Below are 25,227 nucleotides of genomic sequence, written 5' to 3'. Positions count from 1 at the left end.
GGGGCATGTGTCACTAAAGGTGCTGGGCAAAGGGGGGGGGGGGGGGGGCAAGTGTGATTAAAGCATGTGGGCAGAGGGGACATATGTGAGCAAAGCTGCAGAGCAAGGGGGCATGTGTGAGTAATGCATTTTTCTGTAAGAGGGTGGCCTGGTGCTTTTCAACTGCTAGACATGCCCCCAATGATGTACTTCCACAGCCCCCAATTGTACGACCACTCGCATGGGAAAAAAATGTTGTACCGCCTTTGCGGCGGCACAACATTTTTTTAACTATGCTTAACTATAATGGAGGACCCATGGAGTTGCTGTACTGGGGCCATGAATGCACACCTGGGCTTGACTAGATTTTAGCCGGCACTCCGATAGAAAAAGGTTGCCTACCCCTGCTATATACTTTATCCTGTTTTCCCAATGTGAAATTTTGAAAAGTTTTTGTAAGTATAGAAAGCGGTTGACTTTGAATGAAGGATAATAGTACTCTGCAACATATAAAGTATGTTTGCTTTTACATTTAACTTCCTCTTTAAATACATCGTGCCTTGAAACAAGTAATAGAACCCAGTTCCAAATATTATTTGTTCACTTGTCAATCAACCCCTGTGTAAGAAGGAAGCAGAGGAACACTATTTACCCTGTACACTATTCCAGCAGATTACATTCATATTATGCACATAGTTTACATGTCAAAGTGCGCTAGCAGTTTGTGGGGAAAACTTTGGGAATTTTACACTTTATATTTTAAGAAACAAAAAGGTCTTTCCCATATTAGATCGTAGTTAAGAAACACAAGCTTGTACTTGTGTATTTTAAATTGTTATTATAGTGTATTTATATCGCGCCACCACACTGTCTAAAATGAAAAAACTAAATTTTTGTTACCAATTATTTATATAGCGCCAGCATATCCTGTAGCGCTTTAAAACCGGGAAGAAACACAGTAATTAAACAACACTGTGGGGCATATTCAATTGTTGGCATTACAGCCCTGCGCACTATTACCGTCATTACGGTAATAGTGCGCATAAATACCTGTATTACGGTACTTTTCTCGCTGGATTTCAGCTCGCGGCTCAGGGAGCTGCGAGCTGAAATCCGGCTTACTATTGCCGTAATAGTTTTTCCGCGGCGGAAACCGCGGACAATTGAATATGCCCCTTTATATTACAGTCAGAGAGGTAAGAGGGCCCTGTTCTCAAGCTTACAATCTATAGAGCAATGGGAGTTTGACACGAGGTTAAGAGCTACAAATAAACAAGACAGAGATATTACATATATGTGATACATTTTATTGGCGACATAAGAAAAGTTACAATGCAAGATTTCAGGACCCGTGTCCCCTTCGTCTGTCATTTTATATTTTTATTAAACGCCAAAATTAATTCCTGACACGTTCCCTGTAGACTCTTTTCCTGACAGTTACATTATCAAGTCCAAATAAAGAAATTGGGAGAACTCTACTCCAGACAGGAGTGTGATTTTTGTCTTACTCGAACATGACGTAATCTTAATTAATATACAACACATATTACACTACAGTAGTGTCAGGAATTCAGGTATCAGATGGCGGCTGCTTACCAGTAGTTGGTACATCTGAGATAGGAGGCGTGGAGGTTCACCAGGGAACCCTCAAGGAGGTATGGAATGCGCCTGTCACGGCCCTAGATGTCAGTCACTGGTCAGGCGAGCCCGTTCCTTCCACTGCTTCAAGGTCTCCCAACAATGCAGGAATCTCACAGACATTCCGTTCAAGTAACAAGCTATAAGTGTTCAACTCATATTTTACTAATGCCACAAGCTAGTAAATACTATACACACCATGTACAAAATGGATAAGGCAATTATAAATACTTGGTTAATATTTGATTTGACTGTGTGGGTGGCATTTCTCATGAAAAGCTCAGAGTGTCGACATTTTACTGAGTAATGCAATAAATCAATTTGGATTTTTTTTCATTCGTTTACTCTACATTCATCATCAACAACATTTATTTATATAGCGCCAGCAAATTCCGTAGCGCTACATTGTGGGTCTTTCCTGCACCTTACACCAATTTGCCTGGTGCCTTGAACAACGTACAATGGCAAAGTGACTGTTATTTGAAAAAGCCAAATACAAAGCACTCAAGGGTCTATATATTATTTTGCAATGAGCCAAAACTCTGGAAAAAACAGCAATTATCCCCCGGAGAATGGCTATCACAGGACTATTTGGAAATAATGAAAGAGCTAACTCCGGAGAAATCAGATTTCTCCGGCCTAAATCTATTTACAGGCGCTCGCCGCCATCCCCGTAAACCTTTGTGGGGATGCCGTTATTAGGCAATTTATTACAAGATAGCGTTACTGGTCTTTAACATGGGATACAGTTAAATCCTCTCCTGCTTCACTGAATCCCTCGCCGGTTCAAAGCAATATGTGCATGCGCTAAAGTTGGCCGCACATTCATATCGCACTTCCTCCTTTCACCGCCAACGTTCGGTTGCATAGAATAGGAGGGGGCTCCCCAAGCAGCCCTGGCATGGTAAATATCGACAATACAAAATGTTAATTACTGCAGAGAAACCGCTGGCCATAATAAACAGACCACTTAAAATGATCACCAATATAATACAGCTGGTCAGTTTTATAGTTCAGCAAAACAAAAATTACTGATAAAATATAACCTAAAGATATAGATTTATTTTATGGAAATATTCAGCAAAATACATTGTATGTAAATTTTTCTGAAATGAATAATTTGACTGAGGTATGTTGTAGGGTGACAATCTCTACATACACATTTTCAGTAATTTATTTCCTCATGTTATCTATCTGACGAACAGGAAACAAGTATAATAAAAAAAAACAAAAAAACAGAACTAGTTCTAATTCCAAAATGACCATACACAGATAAAAAGCTATGTGCCGTATGTCATGATTAATACGCGACGCAAAGGCTGAGCTCTAAATTTAGGTGGGGACTCGCTGGTCATCTTAGTTAACGGGATAGTGTGACATATAACAGGCTCCTCAGACACTAAAGGGTTACATATGTTGGTGATTATTTCTTTATGTAATAAGAATGTGCAGGTTCCTCTTTTTGCTTTATTTTAGGAAATAAATGAGTTGAATATCAAATGAAGTTTTGCATTTCTAACTGATAAAAAGTTGATTAGAATTCCTATCTATCAACAAATAAACGGACTATGGTTAGCTGCCCAATACTGGAACGGGATGTTTCAGTGGAGATTTGCAGAATAATATTTGCAGCCTCGAGTACTGTTCATCAGCTTTGCTTATTATTAATAACCATTTCCATAGAATATTCACTTATTATTGTGTCTGCTTGTGTTTTTTTTAGATATCACACTAGCTCTAATCTATTAGTATGATAAAACCAGTCCAAACGGCAGGTTTGAAAAAGTGGAGATGTTGCCTATAGCAACCAATCATATTCTAGCTATCATTTATTTAGTGCATTCTACAAAATGAAAACTAGAATCTGATTGGCTGCTATAGGCAACATCTGCACTTCTTCAAACCCGTAGTTTAGTAAATCTAGCCCCTAGTCGTATTGATCTGGCAGTAATACCCTGTGTCTATTGAATAGAATAGACTTTGTTACCATTCATTGTGATGTTAAATACTTTTTATTATATAATTTTTTGGTTAGCCAATAAAGGTATCACTCTTATAATACTTTTGTATTTTTTGACACAAAAGTATTTAACATCACATAGATTTTTCTGGCTAACACGGTACTGCAATAATAATTTTTAAAAATATTTTTTTTGCTACACATCTTGTTACCCAGTTCAAAAACAACCACATTACCTCCTGATAGCTGCTGCGGTCTATGATAGCAACTGCAAAACAACAGTGATTAGCTGATATTCTTAAAATACAGTTAACATGTACTTGTGTTCAGGGGCATAGGCTGCGGCTCTGTGGGTCCCCCCCCCCCCATATGTTGGTAGTTTGGTTCTTTACCTGTCTTTTTGACTATAAGAGGAGCAGTGCGATCTGTTTATCAGCTATAGGAGGCTTCAGAAGAAAACACCCCCGAGAGAGTTTACAACTGCAACGTCACCACTATCTACTAAACACACCACGCTGGTATTTCTGCAGGTCCGGGTGACGCTAGCTCATTTTTTGTACCAGGGCGGAGGGGCCTTTGTCAAATATACTAAAATAGAAATTCATCTCTAGGTCTGGATATCATCTTTATAGCCCACATGTCACTTTAAGCCTCACAGAGCTTTCTTTGGTCAACTGAGTTGCCTGACCTGTAACTGTGGGTTTAAAGGAGAATTTCAGGCGAATTCCAGATCCTGTGGCTTTGTGCATGATGTTACCACATACCTCTCAACTGTCCCAATTTAGGAGGGACAGTCCCGATTTGAGGGTATAGCCATGCCCCCATCTTGATGCACCACGCTCCCATCGCGCCGTAGCCCCGCCCCTCCCCCCGATGCTACATACCCAAATGTTGGGAGTCATGAAGATATCACACAATGTGCTAAATCTCTTCTCTCACATCACTAGCGGGAGTGGAGCCTCGCACAACACAGAGATATATTATTCAATACAAGTTAACCCGTGCATGATACTCATGCATTCTAGTCAAATCAAGCTACTTAAGGTGTTAAAAAGGTTCTTGTCATGCATTTGGGCCATAGCCCAGGCCTCCTCAGGGGAAGAGCGTTACTTCCCGACGCAAGCGCCCTTTTTTAACGTGGTTTTGTCCACATGTCACCACCTCATCATTTTTCTCCATCACCTCATCCTTCATCTTTATCGCCACATCTATCCAGATGTCTATCCAGACACAGGGATCTCTCTCAGCGGTCCTGAGTATCACACTCCTCTCGCTCTGTCACCCCCGGCAACCACTCCCCACTGTCACCCCCGGCAACCACCAACCACTCCCCACTGTCACCCCCGGCAACCACCAACCACTTCCCACTGTCACCCCCGGCAACCACCAACCACTCCCCACTGTCATCCCCCGGCAACCACCAACCACTCCCAACTGTCACTTCTCCTCCAAGAAATATATATATATTTTTTTAAAATCTTTATAAACACTTTTAACAATTAACAAATTAAAAACATCTTAGTATACCAAATTTCAGCCCTTTGAGGTTTTTTTTCCACACAAACTAAGAATTTAGTAGGTCAGTGTATAACTTCGCCCAGCAGGTGGCGCTGCAGCTTGGTTGTTTTTTTTTTTCACACACAGACACACGCCACTAGGCTTTTATATAGTAGATTGCTGTTAAACATATGAAGCATTTGTCTGCTGTGTTGTGAACACTGGTAATGCCAATTAGAGACCAAAGTTGCAAATTAGAAATGTAAATATAGCACAGCTACTGTTCACTGTACTATTCCCTATAACCAGTGTTTTTTATTCTATGAAAAAAAGTTAATGGTATTCACCTAATTACTAAGCTGATAAAAGATGTATAGTTGCTTCCATACTTGTAACATAGAACCATACTTGCCAACTCTCCCAGAATGTCCGGGAGACTCCCGAAATTCTGGTCTATCCCCCAGACTCCTGGGAGAGCAGGCAATTCTCCCAATTCCCGGCGGCTCAGTAAATGAAACTGAGGGGGTGGGGCTTAGTGATGCTGTGTCTGCAGCATTTTGGCCCCGCCCCTTTTTATTGGCCAAAGCAGTGGTGACTGTTTTGGGGGCGGGGCTAACGACACACTTCTTTGAGCTCCGCTCTCACACACCCACCTGCCTCCCAGAACACAAGTTGCCAATGTTGGCAACTATGCATAGAACACTTTAATTGCTGAAAGAAATAATTATTCGGTGTGTAGGTCCAGCCATCAGGCCATTCTTCTGCAAGTTTTTTTCTTCCTGTTGACCACGTGCGACTTCAGTTTTGGTTTCGGTATGTTCTGTAGGATCGGGTGACGTTTCTACGACTTCTGCGTCTTCATGTTTCCTTTCCTTGTTTACTGGCACAAAATTACTGCTTATTGTATTCGCTTCTGAAAGGATTTCACTGATTACACAACTCAGAACTTAGTCTCCAGAACTAGTTATTTAAATAAAAATGTTGTGACAGGTTCACAATCTGGCATTGTGGTTGTTTTTGGGACCAAGTGTCTTGTATCACTGTAGCGCCGCCTGCGGGGAAACAGGACAGACGCAACACAAAAGAACTTACCTTATAAACGATGGTCACCTCCAGTCCGCCTCCGATATCCCAGCTGCGATCTGATCCCAGCAGATCCGCAGCCGCAATCCTTGTCACCTCCAACCACGTCCCTCTAAGAAAGAGACAAAGATTACGGCCGTACCTACCAGATAAGGGCTGTCCGAGAATACGGCAAAGAATGGAGACACGGTCAGTCCAAGCTCACTTGCCGCCTCCTCACTTTGCTCTTGCCAAGGCACAGGGGACTACAGGCACTTGAGACCAGGACTGGTCTCGCCTCAAGTACCTGGCACACCTGCCGGTGAGGGCCGAACCGAAAGGGGAATCGAGCGTGATACTCACCGGGACACTCCCACTTACGATCCTGTTCTCCTGCACCTTCCCGACACCTGCGGATGACAAGAACACACAGCCTCCCTCTACGCTCTCAGTGAGACTAAGATGGCACCCACAAACTTAAACTGACTACAACAGCGACCCGACCCTAACAACGTTCTAATGGTCGGCAACGCAACCAGGTCGTACCAAGAAGCTGCCTTCTTTCTCTGGGTCTTCCAGACCCTCCAGCCGGCGGCGCCACCCTGCGACTTATATAGTCGCCGGCGTGACGTCATCAGCCGGCGCGAGCGCTGATTGGCTCGCGTCGGCGCCAATCTTTTGAACGGCCGGGTGCGGGCCACGATTGGCTCGCGTATCCGGCCGCTGACTGGCCAGCGGGGAAAGATGAGCCCTGATTGGCTCATCCTTCCTCCGCTGCCAGAACCTGCAAAGAAGAAGCCACGATACTCACCGCTGGATCGATGGACGGGTGAGTAACCTTCTTTCTTCACCCGGTTGCAGGGCTCAGCCACCAGGGGACTCTTCAGCCCCTCCAGGGACACAGCACAGCCTGACATCTTCGCCCTCTTCACGGGCACCAGGCACATCTTCAGCCCCTCCAGGGGCATAGCGATGGCGGGGGCACTCTCTACATCACCTGTGATATTGCATTGTTGCATTGTGTACGGCCACAAACTAATTTTAAAGATATGCCCACTTCATCCACTGCGATGGCCTTTATAAAAAAAAAACCACAACAACAACAAAGCAATTATAGCCTAAAACACCCTCTGTGGCATGTATACACAAACACACATAAACCCATAAGGAATCATACAGTCTACATTAGTTCCCTATATCTCGCATTGTAAGGAAGACACTAAATCATAGATTTGCTTAAAATACAAATAGTTGTAAATTTTCCACCAAATAAATGAAAATGTTACGGAACTGCAACTCTGACAATTTCCAAATATGTTTAGAAACCAGGTGACTGCACATCACCTTTGTACCACAAACCAGCTCTTAGGTAGAAATCTACAGGCATTGAAGTGACCATGATTTCTGAAACCGTAATAGAGCAGATTTTCTCTAACATGCTTCTATACCAGGACATGCCCTTCATCTGTTTCATGCTTATGTCTGGATGTTATCGTCATAGATCATTTGTTACCTCCGGGATAATTCAGGGTGACTGAGCTGTCAGACAACCCAATAATATAGGACAAGTGTGATTCTATGGGGCAGATTCAATTCGGCCACGTTAGTCTAGGATTAACACAGCGTTAGTACTATTACTTTTAATACGGTCATGTTAACCCGGATTTTTACTCGCGGCCCGAGAGGTGTGAGCAAAAATCAGTGTTAAAATTACTGTACTATCGGTGATCCTGCGCACTTTTACCGTACTAACGGTAATACTGCGCACTTCATCATCAATTTATATAGCGCCACTGATTCCGCAGCGCTGTACAGAGAACTCATTCACATCAGTCCCTGTCGAGAGAGAGAGAGAGAGAGAGAGAGAGAGAGAGAGACTAGGGTCAATTTGATAGCAGACAATTAACCTACTAGTATGTTTTTGGAGTGTGGGAGGAAACTGGAGCACCTGGAGGAAACCCACGCAAACACGAGGAGAACATACAAACTTCACACACAGATAAGGCCATGGTCGGGAATTGAACTCATGACCCCAGTGCTGTGCGGCAGAAGTGCTAACCACTGAGCCACCATACTAACGGTAATAGTGCGCAGGCTGCGTTATTCCTAGAATAATGCGGCCGAATTGAATTGCCCAATATTTGTTATATTGCCTACAGAGAGTTGAAGTTCTCTCTCTCATCAATTTAAACCAGTGACTTAAAAGTTAAATTATACTGACAACTCTACAAAATGCAAACAATTGAAGCCTAGATGTAATACCCCCTCACTACACTCCTGAGGGAGGTGTTGCGGACATGCTACGGAACCTGCTGGCGCTATATAAAGGTTGATGATGATGTTCATGAAATGCTGTGTAAACTTTACTCACTTCCACTCTTGTTAGCGCAGTGCCCACACTCAATTCTTCTCTGCTACACTCCGGGGGGATGAAGGTAGCTTGTCTTACCAGGGGACAACTTGGGAGAGCTCCCTGAATCCACACAGACCTCTCAGGGATAATACAACAGCATATATATAAAAAACACATTTGTACTTTAATTAAAGTGGAGGCGTGATTAGAAATGGATTCAAATCTAGATAGTGGCACGGTTTTAAAAGGTATAAGATACAAAATGCAATATACAGTTTAATCTCCAACTTAACTCTCAAGCACAGGTATACTACAACTTGTCAATCACCTCACTACTATGAGATGCCTCTCACTTATAGAATATAGATTCCTAAGTACTACCACTCTGACAGACGTGTCCAACCTAAACTTGGCTGCCCTCCTCCCTGCAGCATAGACTGCTGGGAGATGTTGGTAGGTATGCAGAACTGGCGTCGCCATCTTGGTGAAGCTAATTGGCGGTGCCATTTTCTTGTAGCCCCATGGCTGCGCATGTCATATACATGATGAAAAAAAAAAAAAAAATAAGAAACACCTTGAGGGCGAAAAGAGTTTCTAGTCATAATTCCATTCCTAATTCTGACACTGATTTGAATATACGCAGCTTTACTCACGCAACAGGTCATGGTAGTTCACATACATCATCCTGGAAAACCTTTCACATACTATTTTGCATACATACTTACCAGTGCTTTCCAGTAAAAAAACCTGTTTCGTGTAAAAAATAACACAATAGGTATCACATCACAAAAAAGGAAAGAAAATATTTTTAAAGAAGATATTTTATAGATAACATCCCCCACCCAAAAAAAACAAAACATATTTGTTGGGACTGTGTGCACTTGTGTGACACTGCTTTCAGATATATACAAGCAGTTCTTGAAGGAATTTGTTGACTCAAAACCCTGTTGGAAGAAGAATGTGAGCCCTCATTTTGTTTTTTATGAGTAGTACTGGCAGCTCCCAATAAAACGTGCCATGGTGCAAAGGGGGATTGGCCATGCCCCCAGAGACCTGTCTAGGCTGCCCATTACATATCGCTCACCCCCAACATTCCCACCCGCAGGACAAACATGTCCCAGGGGCGGACAGCAGCACAGAGTCCTAAAACTGGGACTGTCCCACTGGGACAGTTGGGAGGTGTGCTATTTTATTTCCTTGGTAAAATCAGGGTTCCAGTAATATGAAAGCCCAAGGACTTTGTTTCAGCACATGGTGCTCCATAACTATGGATAAAGGTGAGAACATGAACTATTTATTAAATTTTTAAACATTCTCATGAAAAAACTGCCGCACACAGATTTTTAAAAATATTTCCAGAACATACAGAATTAAAACGGATTCTGACAATTCCGTCCATCGTAAAAGAATGTATGCGTTGTTGCCAAGGTTGTAAAATAATTTCCATGGATATGTGAGGTGCTTCTATTATGCCTAATACTCTCTCAATGGACCAACCTGTACTGCAATCCCTACCATGACACAGTGCTGCCACTAGGGCGCAAAGCAGATTTATCACCATCCAGGCTGTTACTTTGCTGTATGTCTGTGCTGAGTGGCTCCGAGACACCTCACTCAGTACTGCACTGTCCCTCCACCATGACTAGTATAAGCACAGACCACACGGAGGTGGGGGTGAGTAATATGGGCTTGGGGATGGGGGGTAGGTTTATTGCACACCACAAAGGGGTCTGTGCATTACAGGCAGGAGAACACAGTCTTTCGCTTATAACAGGCTAACTATAATCTCCAAGTGCTAAGCACTGCCCCTCAGTAGGTTGCCCATGGTTCCTCTGGTACTCTCTATCACTTCTACCAACACAGTCGCCAGTGTCCTCTCCTATGCACTAAAAAATCTGGCTGTCTGACGTATACTGAAAACATGGACACAGTTCTAGACTCAAACCTTGAAGACTGTTAATCCTTAGAGGCGTTTGCAAATCTAGTAACAATTTATAATGTTCTTTCCTATAGAACCCTTTACACAAAAGATTTGACCAACACTGGTTGCCATGGCCTCTGCCCTGTCTTCGATCGCTTGCAGCTACAGACTTGACTGTCTAGAATTTAATACACAGACTTCACTTTCTGATTGCCTGTCATTTCCTCCAATGAGGAGTTGCAATCGGAACTGTACTAGCAGAGCCCAGCCCATGCGGGGAGGCAGAGAAGAGGGGGCTATTTGAGGGGGTGGGGATGCGATTTTTAATTTTGCTGTGAGCTGTCTGATTCACATTTCCCCCAGGCCATACAGGGCTGAGAACTTTCCATGTGTATGCACTCTGAAACAGGGACAGGTTGGGCAGGGGGGCTTCGAGTCGAGTCTTGCCCCCCAGGCTAAACTTTGCCAGCCCTTCCCTGCTCTGAAGATAGTTATGGAATGCATTTATGTCATTACTACAATTCTTGACTCATCCCTCTGACCAGAGTCCAATCACAAATTAACTATTTAGGAAACAGGTGAAGCACAACACAGATGAACAGATATTTAATATATTCCTTCTATTGATAGAAGCCCACTTATTCACTGTTAAACCCCCAAAATAAAACAGCAGAGCCCTTCTACATTATTTACAACATCATACCAGTCTGCTGTCGTTTGCAACAATAAACAGCATTACAATCGTAGATCATAACTACAGTTCTGAACGGCTCTAATTAGTACAGGACGAAAGGAGCTAAAATGTGCATTTTTGTAGCGCGAGTAAAAGCAGAGCTCACATTCAATCATTTACTGAGACATCAGATGCCTACAGCCAGTCTTCCTATATACATCAGTCCAGACCTTCATAATACGTACAACAGGCTTCACTGCCAGACCCTGTCTCTTACTCCATTCTGTCATCCTTTCCTATACCCGAGAAAGGAGATTTAAGTACAATGTACTTTGGGCAGAATGTGCTCTGTGTAGCTGTATTTAGAAAATGGTTTGCACATGTATGTGTGGAAGTTACCAGGAAGATCCCAGTATATACACTATATGCACATCTCTGTCCTTAGGAAGGTGCTTCAGTTACATTTCTCTCTGGTGGAGAATCGGAGAACTCAATACAAAAACAAAGAAATGCAGCGTCGCCCTTGAACTTGACCCTAGAGTGTGTGTGGGAGAATATGAAGACTGTAAGCTTCACTGAAGCAGGGACTGTTATATATGCTAATGAAAAAAGATTCCCTGTAAAATGCATAATAATATGTTGGTGCTATAACACATAAAGGTTAATAATAATAATAATAATAATAATAATAATAATAAAAAAAAAGCAAATATGGAATATACAGATTTATTACCAGGTTCTTCTTGTCTAGTCAGGGAAACAAAACACAAGAACATGAACAAGGTAATGGAATGAAAACTATTGGCACCAATGTCTTCATACCCATTTGCGCCTGTGATCGGGAGAAGCGGTGTGGAAGTGCCTTTCGGATGCTACATGCGCCATTTACTTGCATTCGCTACAAGTGATAATAAGGGGGTCTGCACAGTGTAATCCACTGAGCCCCAGTGCATCTGCATGTTGAACATGATCATGTTTCACATCCAACGTCAACTTGCCTTAAGGGGAAATGTTACGCTTTTCTTATTGCACGACAGGATTACGTTAGGTGTATAACAGTCAGTCATAGATCTGCAGCCACCTGCTGGGAAGAAGACAGAGGCTAGATTTACTAAGCTGCGGGTTTGAAAAAGTGGGGATGTTGCCTATAGCAACCAATCAGATTCTAGCTGTCATTTTGTAGAAGGTACTAAATAAATGAAAGCTAGAATCTGATTGGCTGCTATAGGCAACATCCCCACTTTTTCAAACCCGCAGCTTAGTAAATCTAGCCCTTGGAGTGTTGTGCTTGAAAAAACCCCAATTGTTCCCTTACATCCAGGTTACTTTGTCTGTATGTATGTCAGTGTAATAGAGTAAACATTTCTTACTGGAGTCTAAAGTGGGAAATACCCAAGTGCTGATAATGTGAGATGCTAAATGCAAACGTTAGCAGTGACACAGTCAGACAGGCTGTAAACATAACAATTGCTGGACACCGTTGTATCCAATTCTGAGAGCGCAGCAGAGCTGTGTTACATCCAATGCAGAGAGCGCAGCAAAGCTGTGTAAAATCCGGGGCACAGAAATAATCAACCTGCCCTGATGATATAAATGCACTGCTGAAAATTGCAGAAAGAAGCCAGAAAAAAATAACTTAAGTTAAAGTTGCAGGTGGCCAAACAAGTAAATAATTTTAAGTTCTCTGAAGGACAGTTAGGGGTATATTTACTAAACTGCAGGTTTGAAAAAGTGGAGATGTTGCCTAGAGCAACCAATCAGATTTTAGCTGTGATGTTGTAGAAGGTACTAAATAAATGATAACTAGAATCTGATTGGTTGCTATAGGCAACATCTCCACTTTTTCAAACCCGCAGTTTAGTAAATATGCCCCTTAATCTTTTAAGATGTTTCAATCCATTGTACCCAGTAAATCAGCTCAAAGACCTTAGTGGCCTTGTCTTTTTACTTCGCTTATTGGGACAAAGCTGGTCTTTATGAACCCAAAGTGGCCAGTGTTGGGCAACAAGCGGCCCCAGGGCCTCATTGGCCCTCTGATCCTTAAACTGTGGCCTCCAGCTCCTTCCTGCTTTATTGCCAGATTTGTATGTTATAGCTGGTAGCACTTTTTTTTTTTTTAAATGCCTGCTGATATGTTATTACTGATAGATGGCTCTTTCTTTCATAAAAGTATTGTTCTTTTATTTAAATAGCACCAATCATATTACACAGCACTGTCCAGACAATATGTAAGCATCAGTCCCTGCTCCACTGGAGCTTACAGTCTAAATTGTTTAACACACACACAGAGACCTGGTCAGCAGCAATCCCATGACCTCAGTCCTAACCAATGTGCTGTATGTATTTTTAAAAACTTATTATTAAGATTAAGGGTAATACCTTACAAAGACTAGAGGGCCGTCCATGCAGCCCCTGCAGAGTACCAGATTCCCTATCACTGCATCTATGGACTAATGTTTTAGAATGTATTTTATCTACAATAAGAAGGGACAGTGGGAGAAACCTATAGCACAACTGCGGGCTTTAGAACCACAGAGAAAATACTTACCACACGGGGAATGAAGTAATAGCTTATCTGCCACAAGTCCTCAATTCTGAGGGTCTGTCCCGACTTTAAGGTTCTAAGTAAATGAGGTTCATAGTTTGGGCCAATCAGGACGTAGCTTGGCGGATTAGTTCATCTGTTCTAAATGAGGTTTTATCCTATTCAGTGCTGAATTTGTAGGCATGGATAAGTCACATTGTATTGGCATAAGTCGTGGGCATGGAAGAGAGAATTATTTATAACAGTTATACAACCCATGTGGCTGTGGACTTCATCCTAATGGGAGTGATTTTTGTTGTTTACAATTTTTTAATTTTGCAGAAGTTATACTTGTATCTAAATTATTTATTTCTAAAGTATCTCAACAGGAAGAAATACATTGAGAGCTGCTTCTCCTTTTCAAGTATCTCCTCGATAATCAAGTCTAATGGGGACACATTTGGCTATTTTATTCCATTTTGGACATTTCATTGGGGATTTTGATAAGTACCTGTTGCTGAAGACAGAGGAGGTCATTTATAATATGCAAAATTGCAAAGCTGCAGTGTAAAATCAATTTTGTTCCCACTGTGCGCCTTCATTTCTGGCAAATGGCATAGGGATGTGGAACAAGATGGAGCAAGTGTTTCAGATGAGCAGAGGTTTGCAGAGGCTTCTGGGAGAAGTTGGTACAGAGCAGGGGCACTGGGTGTTACTTATAGCAGAAGTACAAAAAAAAATAAAATTCTTTTTCAGAGCATTCTTACATGCTTATGCCCGTATCTTGCTGTGCGGAGGGGCACACAGACATTGTCACCAGATTACAGCTGGCACCTATTTTGCACCTCTATGTTGCATTTAGGAGAAGAACATTTGTATGCGCACTCCGGACAATGTCATAAGAAGTTTCACAAGCAAATAAGTGAAACGCTATAAAAACAGTCCCAGTGCTTTAATCCCCCAAAAAACAGTTTCATTACAGAGGGCAAAGCCAGATTTATATTAATACACAGTGATTTTTGTTATCCAAACATCAATAGAACAAGGGGCTTTCACTTGTATGTAACTTCTACTCTGTTTTACAAGCAATGCTTTGTGCCTTTGTAAGATTTTTGGTTGACAATGTGAAACCATTTTATAATAATAATAATAATAATAATAATAATAATAATAATAATAATTATCATCATCATGTTTTATTTCTAAGGTCTCACAAGGATTTTGCAGCACTGTACAACAAGGAAATAGAACATACAACACATTGACAAAATAAGGGAAGTATAAAAAAGTGACAAAATTATATAAATACAAAAAAATAAAATTACATAATTATAATCCTTACAATTACATAATGACCCTCCTTTTTAAGTTTGTTGCTAAGGTTGCCTCTGTTGAAACTCAGATTTACACCTAGATTATTAACTATTATTTTATCTGCATATGCATGCGGTCATGGTGATCTGTGGAATAAGTCATTTACAAATGCAGATATTCTATACTTTACAGAATTGTATAGGCTCTGCTGAATGCCATTTATACTATACATAGGACCTCACACTGACATCAGTATTAATTAGTCAAGATGGACAATGCAACACACAATACAATTAGCTGCCTGGTGATAATACAGTATCGTCTACACAGCATTGAATGTCCCTCTGTCACATATATGTAGATAGTAGGGATGTGCACCGGCGACTTTTGAGGTCTCGTGTTTTGTGTTTTGGATCCGGATTTTCGTTATTTTTTAGGTTCGGATTTGTCTCGCAAAACACTTGACGAAAGGTCTCGGTTCGGATTTAAGGTATTGGATTCGGATTTTTTTTGAAAAAAACATAAAAAGTTTAAAAATCAAGTTTTTGGGCTTATTTTCACTCCTAGGCTATTATGAACCTCAATAACATTCAATAACAAGCATTTCCACTAATTTACAGTGTATTGTGAACACCTCACAATATAGTTATTAGTCCAAAACGTTGCAACAAGGTATCTTTCTGGACTGCGTAGAGGAGTGGGTCACCACAATATATATTAAAAACCCTGAACTTTTATGATTCGCACCAATAATTGTACCTGGACTGCGTAGAGGAGTGGGTCACCACAATATCTTAAAAACCCTGAACTTTTATGATTCGCACCAATAATTGTACCTGGACTGCGTAGAGGAGTGGGTCACCACAATATATTAAAAACCCTGAACTTTTATGATTCGCACCAATAATTGTACCTGGACTGCGTAGAGGAGTGGGTCACCACAATATATTAAAAACCCTGAACTTTTATGATTCGCACCAATAATTGTACCTGGACTGCGTAGAGGAGTGGGTCACCACAATATATTAAAAACCCTGAACTTTTATGATTCGCACCAATAATTGTACCTGGACTGCGTAGAGGAGTGGGTCACCACAATATATTAAAAACCCTGAACTTTTATGATTCGCACCAATAATTGTACCTGGACTGCGTAGAGGAGTGGGTCACCACAATATCTTAAAAACCCTGAACTTTTATGATTCGCACCAATAATTGTACCTGGACTGCGTAGAGGAGTGGGTCACCACAATATCTTAAAAACCCTGAACTTTTATGATTCGCACCAATAATTGTACCTGGACTGCGTAGAGGAGTGGGTCACCACAATATATTAAAAACCCTGAACTTTTATGAATCGCACCAATAAATGTACCTGGACTGCGTAGAGGAGTGGGTCACCACAATATATATAATAAGAAAACCACCAACTTGTTTGATTCGCACCAATAAATGTACCTGGACTGTGTAGAGGAGTGGGTCACCACAATATATTAAAAACCCTGAACTTTTATGAATCGCACCAATAAATGTACCTGGACTGCGTAGAGGAGTGGGTCACCACAATATATATAATAAGAAAACCACCAACTTGTTTGATTCGCACCAATAAATGTACCTGGACTGCGTAGAGGAGTGGGTCACCACAATATATTAAAAACCCTGAACTTTTATGAATCGCACCAATAAATGTACCTGGACTGCGTAGAGGAGTGGGTCACCACAATATATATAATAAGAAAACCATCAACTTGTTTGATTCGCACCAATAAATGTACCTGGACTGCGTAGAGGAGTGGGTCACCACAATATATATAATAAGAAAACCATCAACTTGTTTGATTCGCACCAATAAATGTACCTGGACTGCGTAGAGGAGTGGGTCACCACAATATATTAAAAACCCTGAACTTTTATGAATCGCACCAATAAATGTACCTGGACTGCCTAGAGGAGTGGGCACTGGGCACCACAATAAAATATATAAAAAACCTTCAACAGGTCTGCATTACACTACACATACGGCTGCTCCTCCATCCTCTCCATCATATACATGTTGGAGTTTTAGCGTGTGACAACCTCTTGTTTTTGATAATGTCAGTGCATTTTGAATATTTTTCAATTTGCCCCACACCACTGAATGTACTTTATCTATGATACGCATCTATCTATCTTGACTGCGTAGTGTGGTGGCCCCGGTACACAATTTGGTACCGAGGCCACAATATAATTAAAAAACCCTCCACGTGTCAGAATTCTACCAAACAAGTATCTGGACTGCGTAGTGGGGTGGCCCCGGTACCCAATTTGATACCGGGGCCACAATAAAATAAATACACCCTCCACGTGTCAGAATTCCACCAAACAAGTATCTGGACTGCGTAGTGGGGTGGCCCCGGTACCCAATTTGATACCGGGGCCACAATAAAATAAATACACCCTCCACGTGTCAGAATTCCACCAAACAAGTATCTGGACTGCGTAGTGGGGTGGCCCCGGTACCCAACTTGATACCGGGGCCACAATACCTCCTCCAAACATGCTACAGACAATTCGTCATTGAGATCCCATCAAGTATGTTAAAGACAGACAGGGTCCAAGTGTTATTAGTTGACTTTGTAAAGAAAAAAACTGTCCCTGTTGCACATAGTCGTGCAATGAAGACTTACTTTTTCATTTAAAGGCACGATCTTTCAAGTGTAGTGTTTGTAAGTCTAAGTCATATTATACTTTTGGTAAAATTGGTTTTTTTTGTTCCTCTTTATGTTAATTAATTAGTAATAGAATTAAAGTAGGAAATAGAATTAAATAGAATTAAAGTAGGAAATAGAGTGGTATAGAGTTGTAGTGTGGTATAGATAGAGTGGTCCACACAATATAATAATAAAACCCTCAACTGGTCTGAATTCCACCAAACAAGTATCTTGACTGCGTAGTGTGGTGGCCCCGGTACACAATTTGGTACCGAGGCCACAATATAATTAAAAAACCCTCCACGTGTCGGAATTCCACCAAACAAGTATCTGGACTGCATAGTGGGGTGGCCCCGGTACCCAATTTGATACCGGGGCCACAATACCTCCTCCAAACATGCTCCAGACAATTCGTCATTGACAGACCCCAGACAGACAGGGTCGTAGTGTTATTGTTTGACTTTGTAAACCCAAAAAAATGTCCCTGTTGCACTTGCACATAGTCGTGCAATGAAGACTGACTTTTTCATTTAAAGGCACGATCTTTAAAGTGTCAGAAAGAGAGAGAAGACACAGGAGAGGAGAGTTGTAGCTGGGGACCTGGGGTGGAAGCTCCCAGGCTCCCCCAGCATTGCCTGGAAGTCTGAGCGTGGTGACTGAGCCAGGGCAAGGAATGTGTGCCCTGGATGAGGGGGAGAACTCCATGCCACTATAGTGAACCCAAGAGAGAGGGGGACACTGCACATGGAAGAGGCCCTGGAGTGAGGGCTGCTACAAGAGGCATGGTAGCTGTAGTGTCAGATCCTGAGGCTGAGAGTACACAGAGTGACGTGTCAGAGCACAGGAGACATTATCCCCGCAGAGGAGGGATGAGCTGCAGTTGAGAGGTCTGTTGTTGAAATAGGACATGCACACTTTAACAAACCAATCATTTCAGCGACAGGGCCTACCAAACAACTTTGACTGAAATGATTGGTTTGTTTGGGCCCCCACACCAAAAAAGCTATTCATCTCTCCCTGTACAGACTAAACAGGCTCTACTGAGGCAAGATGTCGTCCTCATCCTCAACCTCTGATTCCTCTCCCCCTACAGTGTGTACTTCCTCCTCATCACACATTATCAATTCGTCCCCGCTGGACTCCACAACCACAGGTCCCTCTGTAGTATCTGGAGGGCAGTGCTGTACTTCATTGAGGAATTGATTATTCATTTTTATAAACATCATTTTTTCAACGTTGTGAGGAAGCAACCTCCTTCGCCGCTCACTGACCAGGTTCCCCGCTGCACTAAAAACTCTTTCCGAGTACACACTGGAGGGGGGACAACTCAGGTAAAATAGAGCCAGTTTGTACAGGGGCTTCCAAACTGCCTTTTTTTCCTGCCAGTAACAATATGGACTGTCTGACATGTCTACTTGGATGGTGTCAGCAAAGTAATCCTCCACAATTTTTTCAATTGTGACAGCATCCAATGCAGCGAGAGTAGACATGTCTGCAATGGTTGGCAGGTCCTTCAGTCCGGACCAGATGTTATCAGCATCCCCGCCAGTGCCTCTTTTGGGAAAACTGAGCTTTTTCCTCGCAGCCATAGATGTGGAAGAAAATGAGGGTGGAGCTGTTGGCATGTCACGGTCCTCTTCAGAGGACAATCTCCTGACCAGCAGGTCTTTGCACCGCTGTAGATTTGTGTCCGCCGGAAACAGAGACACAACATACGCTTTAAACCGAGGATCGAGCACGGTGGCCAGAATGTATTCCTCTGACTTTAAAAGAGTGACCACCCTCGGATCCTGGCAAAGCGTACGAAGGGCTACATCCACAAGAGCTACATGCTTGCTGTAATCGCAATGGCTTACCAGCTCCTCCCTCACTTTCTCCAGCTGCTTCTGCAACAGCCTGATCAGGGGAATGACCTGACTCAAGCTGGCAGTGTCGGAACTGACTTCTCGTGTGGCAAGTTCAAATGGCTGCAGAACCTTGCACAACACGGAAATCAGTCTCCACTGCGCTTGACTCAGGCGCATCCCCACTCCTTTGCCTATGTCGTAGGTGGCTGTGTAGGCCTGAATGGCCTTTTGCTGCTCCTCCATCCTCTGCAGCATATAGAGGGTGGAGTTCCAGCGCGTCACAACCTCTTGTTTGAGGTGATGGCAGGGCAGGTTCAAGCTTTTTTGATGTGCCTCTAGTCTGCGGTAGGCACTGGCTGAATGCCGAAAGTGTCCAGCAATTTTGCGGGCCACCGCAAGCATCTCCTGCACACCCCTGTCACTCTTGAGGTAATGCTGCACCACCAAATTAATGGTGTGGGCAAAACATGGGACGTGCTGGAAATTGCCCATATTTAATGCCCGCACAATGTTACTGGCATTGTCTGACACCACAAATCCCCATGAGAGTCTAAGTGGGGTAAGCCACTGGGAGATAATTTCCCTCATTTTCTCTAATATGTTGTCAGCGTTGTGCCTCTTATTAAAGCCTGTAATGCACAATGTTGCCTGCCTTTGCATGAGCAGCCATTTTGTAGATGCTGCTACTGATGCAGCTGTTGCTGTTGCTGCGGAAGGGGATGCATCTACCCAGTGGGTTGTCACAGTCATATAGTCCTTCGTTTGCCCAGAACCACTTGTCCACATGTCCGTGGTTAAGTGGACAGTGGGTACAACCGCATTTTTAAGAGCACTGAGGACACTTGATCGTACTTCTCTGTACATTTTTGGTATCGCCTGCCTAGTGAAGTGGAATCTCGAGGGGATTTGGTACCGGGGACACAATACCTCCATCAACCCTCTAAATCCCACTCCACTGATGGCGGACACCGGGCGCACGTCTAACACCAACATTGCAGTTACAGCCGCAGTTATACGCTTTGCAATAGGGTGACTACTATCGTATTTGGTGGTCATGGCAAACGACTGTTGGACGGTCAATTGTTTGGTGAAAGACTTAGCGGTCTTACGACTTCCCCTCTGGGAAGATGACCGACTAACAGCAGCAACAGCAGCAGTGGCAGTAGTAGGCGTACCGCTGCAGGATTCCTCGGATGAATCCCGTATTGAGGAGGACTCAGTCTGGCTGGTGACTTGGGCTGCAGGACTGAATCTGATGGAGATTGTGGAGGAAGTTGACGAGGAGGGTGTTGCTGGTGTGTATCCAACTGGACCACGGGATTTAGGTGTCCCTGTACCGATGAGGGTCCTAGCCCCAGTTCCTGAACTAACCACTGAACTATGAAGGTTATTCAGGTGACGTATAAGGGAGGATGTTCCTAGGTGGGCAAGATCCTTACCCCTGCTTATTTGAGCTTTACATAAGCTACATATTGCCATACATTGGTTGTCTGGATTTGGATAAAAATAACTCCAGACCGAAGAGGTGCATTTTTTGGTCTTCTGACCAGGCATGACGATGGGCTTTTTCATCCCATGGACATCAGCTGTTTCCCCCCCTGGTGCCTCATTTACAATAACCACATCACCATCCTCATCATCAAGTTCCTCCACAGCGCCAGCTACATCATCAATAGCCTCCTCCCGAGCCACCTCTTCCCGTACAGTGATGGGAAGGTCAGGCTTGACAACCACCAACACCCTTGGACTCGCCTTGGGGATTTGTGATAATTTCTCTTTAGAAGGCAGAGTTGTTTGCTGTTTTGTTGCTGACAGCATAACTCTCTTCAATTTTTTGTAGGGGGGGGGGAGGAGGAGGAGGGCTAAGATCCGTGGGTGAAGCTGAACCACTAGTCATGAACACGGGCCAGGGCCTAAGCCGTTCCTTGCCACTCCGTGTCGTAAATGGCATATTGGCAACTTTACGTTTCTCCTCAGATGATTTTAAGTTTCTCTTTTTGCTACTTTTTCTTAACTTGGGCTTTTTGGATTTTACATGCCCGGTACTACGAGATTGGGCATCGGGCTTGGAAGACGACGTTGATGGCATTTCATCGTCTATGTCATGACTAGTGGCAGCAGCTTCAGCATTAGGAGGAAGTGGGTCTTGATCTTTCCCTACTTTATCCTCCAAATTTTTGGTCTCCATTATATGTAGCACAAGATACTGCAGAATGTGTGAACTTGGTAATATTGCAGTACCAATGGACTTATACTGCTGGATTGGTTTTGCAAATTTGGTTATAATTATTATATATTTTATTTTTTTTTTTATTTTTTTTTTTTACTTTTTTTTTTTTTAAAAAAACTTGGGAATAGTGGGGAAATAACTATGCCCTTAGAAGCACAGAGCACAGGACACAGCACCACTGGACTGAACAGGACACGGCACAGGACCCAGCAGCACTACGGAACTCAGCAGGACAGAGCACAGGACACAGCACCACTGGACTGATACTGCAGAATGTGTGAACTTGGTAATATTGCAGTACCAATGGACTTATAATGCTGGATTGGTTTTGCAAATTTGGTTATAATTATTATATATTTTTTTTTTTTTAAATTTTTTATTATTTTTTACTTTTTTTTTATTTTTTAAAAACTTGGGAATAGTGGGGAAATAACTATGCCCTTAGAAGCACAGAGCACAGGACACAGCACCACTGGACTGAACAGGACACAGCACAGGACCCAGCAGCACCACTGACCTCAGAAGGACAGAGCACAGCACACAGCACCACTGGACTGATACTGCAGAACACAGCACAGCACAGCACAGCACAGCACAGCACAGCACAGCACAGCACAGCACAGCACTAAACAGCACAGCACAGCACAGCACTAAACAGCACAGAACTAAACAGCACAGAACTAAACAGCACAGAGGACCACCTAACACACCCTCCCTCTACCCTGATCAATGCCCGAGTGAAGATGGCGGCGACTAGCGGGGAATTTATAGGATCCGAGTATCGCGAGATCCGACAACGGGATTATGAGTCAGAGCCTCAGTTTCACTTTTGAATTTGGCGCCAATACCCGGATCTGTCTCGGATCCGACTCGGATCCGCAACGTTCGGGTGGGCTCGGATTTCAGAAATCCGAGCGCGCTCATCCCTAGTAGATAGGTAGACAAAGCGCCTGATTCGTCAAGGATAGCAAAATAAACATATTGTGTTTTTTTTGTAAAGGCACATATATCATCATCATCAGCTATTTATATAGCACCACTAATTCCGCAGCGCTGCACAGAGAACTCACTTACATCACTCCCTGCCCCATTGGGGCTTACAGTCTAAATTCCCTAACATACACACACAGACAGATATATCGAGCATACGCTTGTACGTATTCGACAAGGCGAATCTTAAGATAGTTCTTGTAGTCCTTTCTGCTCTAACAGACAAGACACTGCAGTATAAGACCAATACATGTGTGGAATATCAAGTCACGAAAGAACACACAGAACAAAAAAGAAATTCAATTTAATGTCACCTATTAATAATATATTCATTAAAAAATTTAAAAGGGTTTTTTTTATTATTTCTTCCTAATAGAAATACATTTCTAAGGATGTTATGAATGTCTACTATACAGAAAATACATTTTTATTTGCTCCTGATTGCAAACTCACGTTCTAGCAATGCAGACACAGCCGCCATCACTAGTAATCAGCACTTAGACTAGACCTGTAACTGGTGCAAGTGATACAAGTGAAAATCATGTACCCAAAGCTTGAATGGGATGCGGATACATGCGCCCTTACTCTACACTGTGCATACAACCATTCCCTCCACCATTCCATCACTGAAATCATAGGCTGTAGGAAGGGTTCTCTGCCCTCTAAGATGAATTGGAGGTTGCTGCATCCTCTGGCGTTTGGTTGGTTTCTGGGCACACGTAGAGAGATTTTACTCAAAATATTGCACGTATCGGCGATCACTTGCCTTAATGAATCAGGTTCAAAGTGTTTAAAACCACAAACTTCACTCCAAAGCAAAAATAGCAGAACAATAAAATACAATAATGCAAAATAATCGGTGACCAAATGTAATATCCACATCTAACTAGCTTGGTATCTTTCAATTACTGTGTCAACTCATCAGCAGTACTTGCAATTACATTCTGTACAATAGTATCTATCTGTAGATAGAAAGCTTGAAGTCTGTAATTCCCACTAAACATCTTAAGACTTGACTATGCTTGTTCAGCCCAGAGGTATAGTAAGCAATACTAAAATAATAATCCATATTATCATATATTGTTTGTACTTTTGCTAGTGCATTAAATAGAATCCAAGTAAAAAAGAAAATGTATTTACACTATATAGGACTACATCATGGTTACCGGTGATCTCATGGATGTAATAAATCACACTGCATGCAATGCACTCTGCAGAATGTTAGCATGCAACAAGTAACAATATTAATGTTAACTATCTGTACACTTGCATTCTACCTATTAGTGTGCATTCTATTAGGTTAGTGTTCTACTAGTGTGCATTCTATTAGGTTAGTGTTCTACTAGTGTGCATTCTATTAGGTTAGTGTTCTATTAGTGTGCATACTATTAGGTTAGTGTTCTATTAGTGTGCATTGTATTAGGTTAGTGTTCTATTAGTGTGCATTGTATTAGGTTAGTGTTCTATTAGTGTGCATTGTATTAGGTTAGTGTTCTATTAGTGTGCATTGTATTAGGTTAGTGTTCTATTAGTGTGCATTCTATTAGGTTAGTGTTCTATTACTGTGCATTCTATTAGGTTAGTGTTCTATTACTGTGCATTCTATTAGGTTAGTGTTCTATTACTGTGCATTCTATTAGGTTAGTGTTCTATTACTGTGCATTCTATTAGGTTAGTGTTCTATTACTGTGCATTCTATTAGGTTAGTGTTCTATTACTGTGCATTCTATTAGGTTAGTGTTCTATTACTGTGCATTCTATCTCTTGTACTCTACTTATTAGTGTGCATTCTATCAGGTTACACCCCTGCATGATGCAGCCCCCCTCCTCCCCAGTCTCCCACCTCAGTGCAGTACCTGTTCTGTATAGCAGCTCAGCAGTGGTGATTGGGTAGTAGCTCGTCCTCCTCAGCCTGGACACCCAGCTCCAGTGTCCTCACTCAGATCTCTGACTCCTCTCTCCACATAATAATCTCAGCAGGAAGCACAGACTCAGTCCTGGGCTGACGAGAGTGCACAGATGAGAACTAGCACCTCCTTCCTCCAGCCTGTCCCATCCCCTCCCTAATCAGTAACACTGACTGACCCAGGAGTCACCCGTCTTCTACCTGTGTGTGCTTGTCTTGTGCAGCTCTCTGCAACTCTCACTTACACTTTTATTTATGGAGCACATTTACCAACCAAGTTTCCTTCCTGCTTTGTGTTCCTTTCTTCTCTGCGTGTTCATGTCTCAGCTCTTCCCTTAGCAGTGAGGTGAAATGTCTGCAGCTCTCACCTCAAGTTTCAGTGATTAAGTAACTAATTGTAACCAGGATATGTTATGATTTGCTGCACAGATGAGATTGAAGACTTTTTCTTTACTCAAACCAAGACTGAATCATGGAAGTCACACACTCTGGTATATAGAGAGCGCCATCAGGGGTGCCAGTCAGTCACTTTCCCGGGTGTCCATTGGCAGGGCTCAGGTAACTCACAAAAACCTGGCATGACTATCAGAGCCCTTTACAGTCCTGTACAGTTTGCTGATCATAGCAAAACTTATTAGAA

At 42.5% G+C, this 25,227-nt stretch overlaps 1 protein-coding gene across 1 annotated transcript in view; it reads right to left on the bottom strand.

The window, feature by feature from the left end:
- SH3BP2 (SH3 domain binding protein 2) overlaps positions 1 to 24,855 on the bottom strand; it is an 81,972-nt gene extending 57,117 nt beyond the window's left edge. The window contains exon 1 of the mRNA XM_075194285.1: positions 24,538 to 24,855. The gene's annotated coding sequence lies outside the window, so the exon portion shown is untranslated. The remainder of the gene's footprint in view (positions 1 to 24,537) is intronic.
- Between the last annotated feature and the right edge of the window lie 372 nt (positions 24,856 to 25,227).

The sequence above is a fragment of the Mixophyes fleayi genome, chromosome 1 (assembly GCF_038048845.1).
Source record: "Mixophyes fleayi isolate aMixFle1 chromosome 1, aMixFle1.hap1, whole genome shotgun sequence".
NCBI classification, from domain to species: domain Eukaryota; kingdom Metazoa; phylum Chordata; class Amphibia; order Anura; family Limnodynastidae; genus Mixophyes; species Mixophyes fleayi.
Note: the sequence above shows the minus strand (reverse complement) of the source record. Positions and strands in the feature narration are given on the sequence as shown.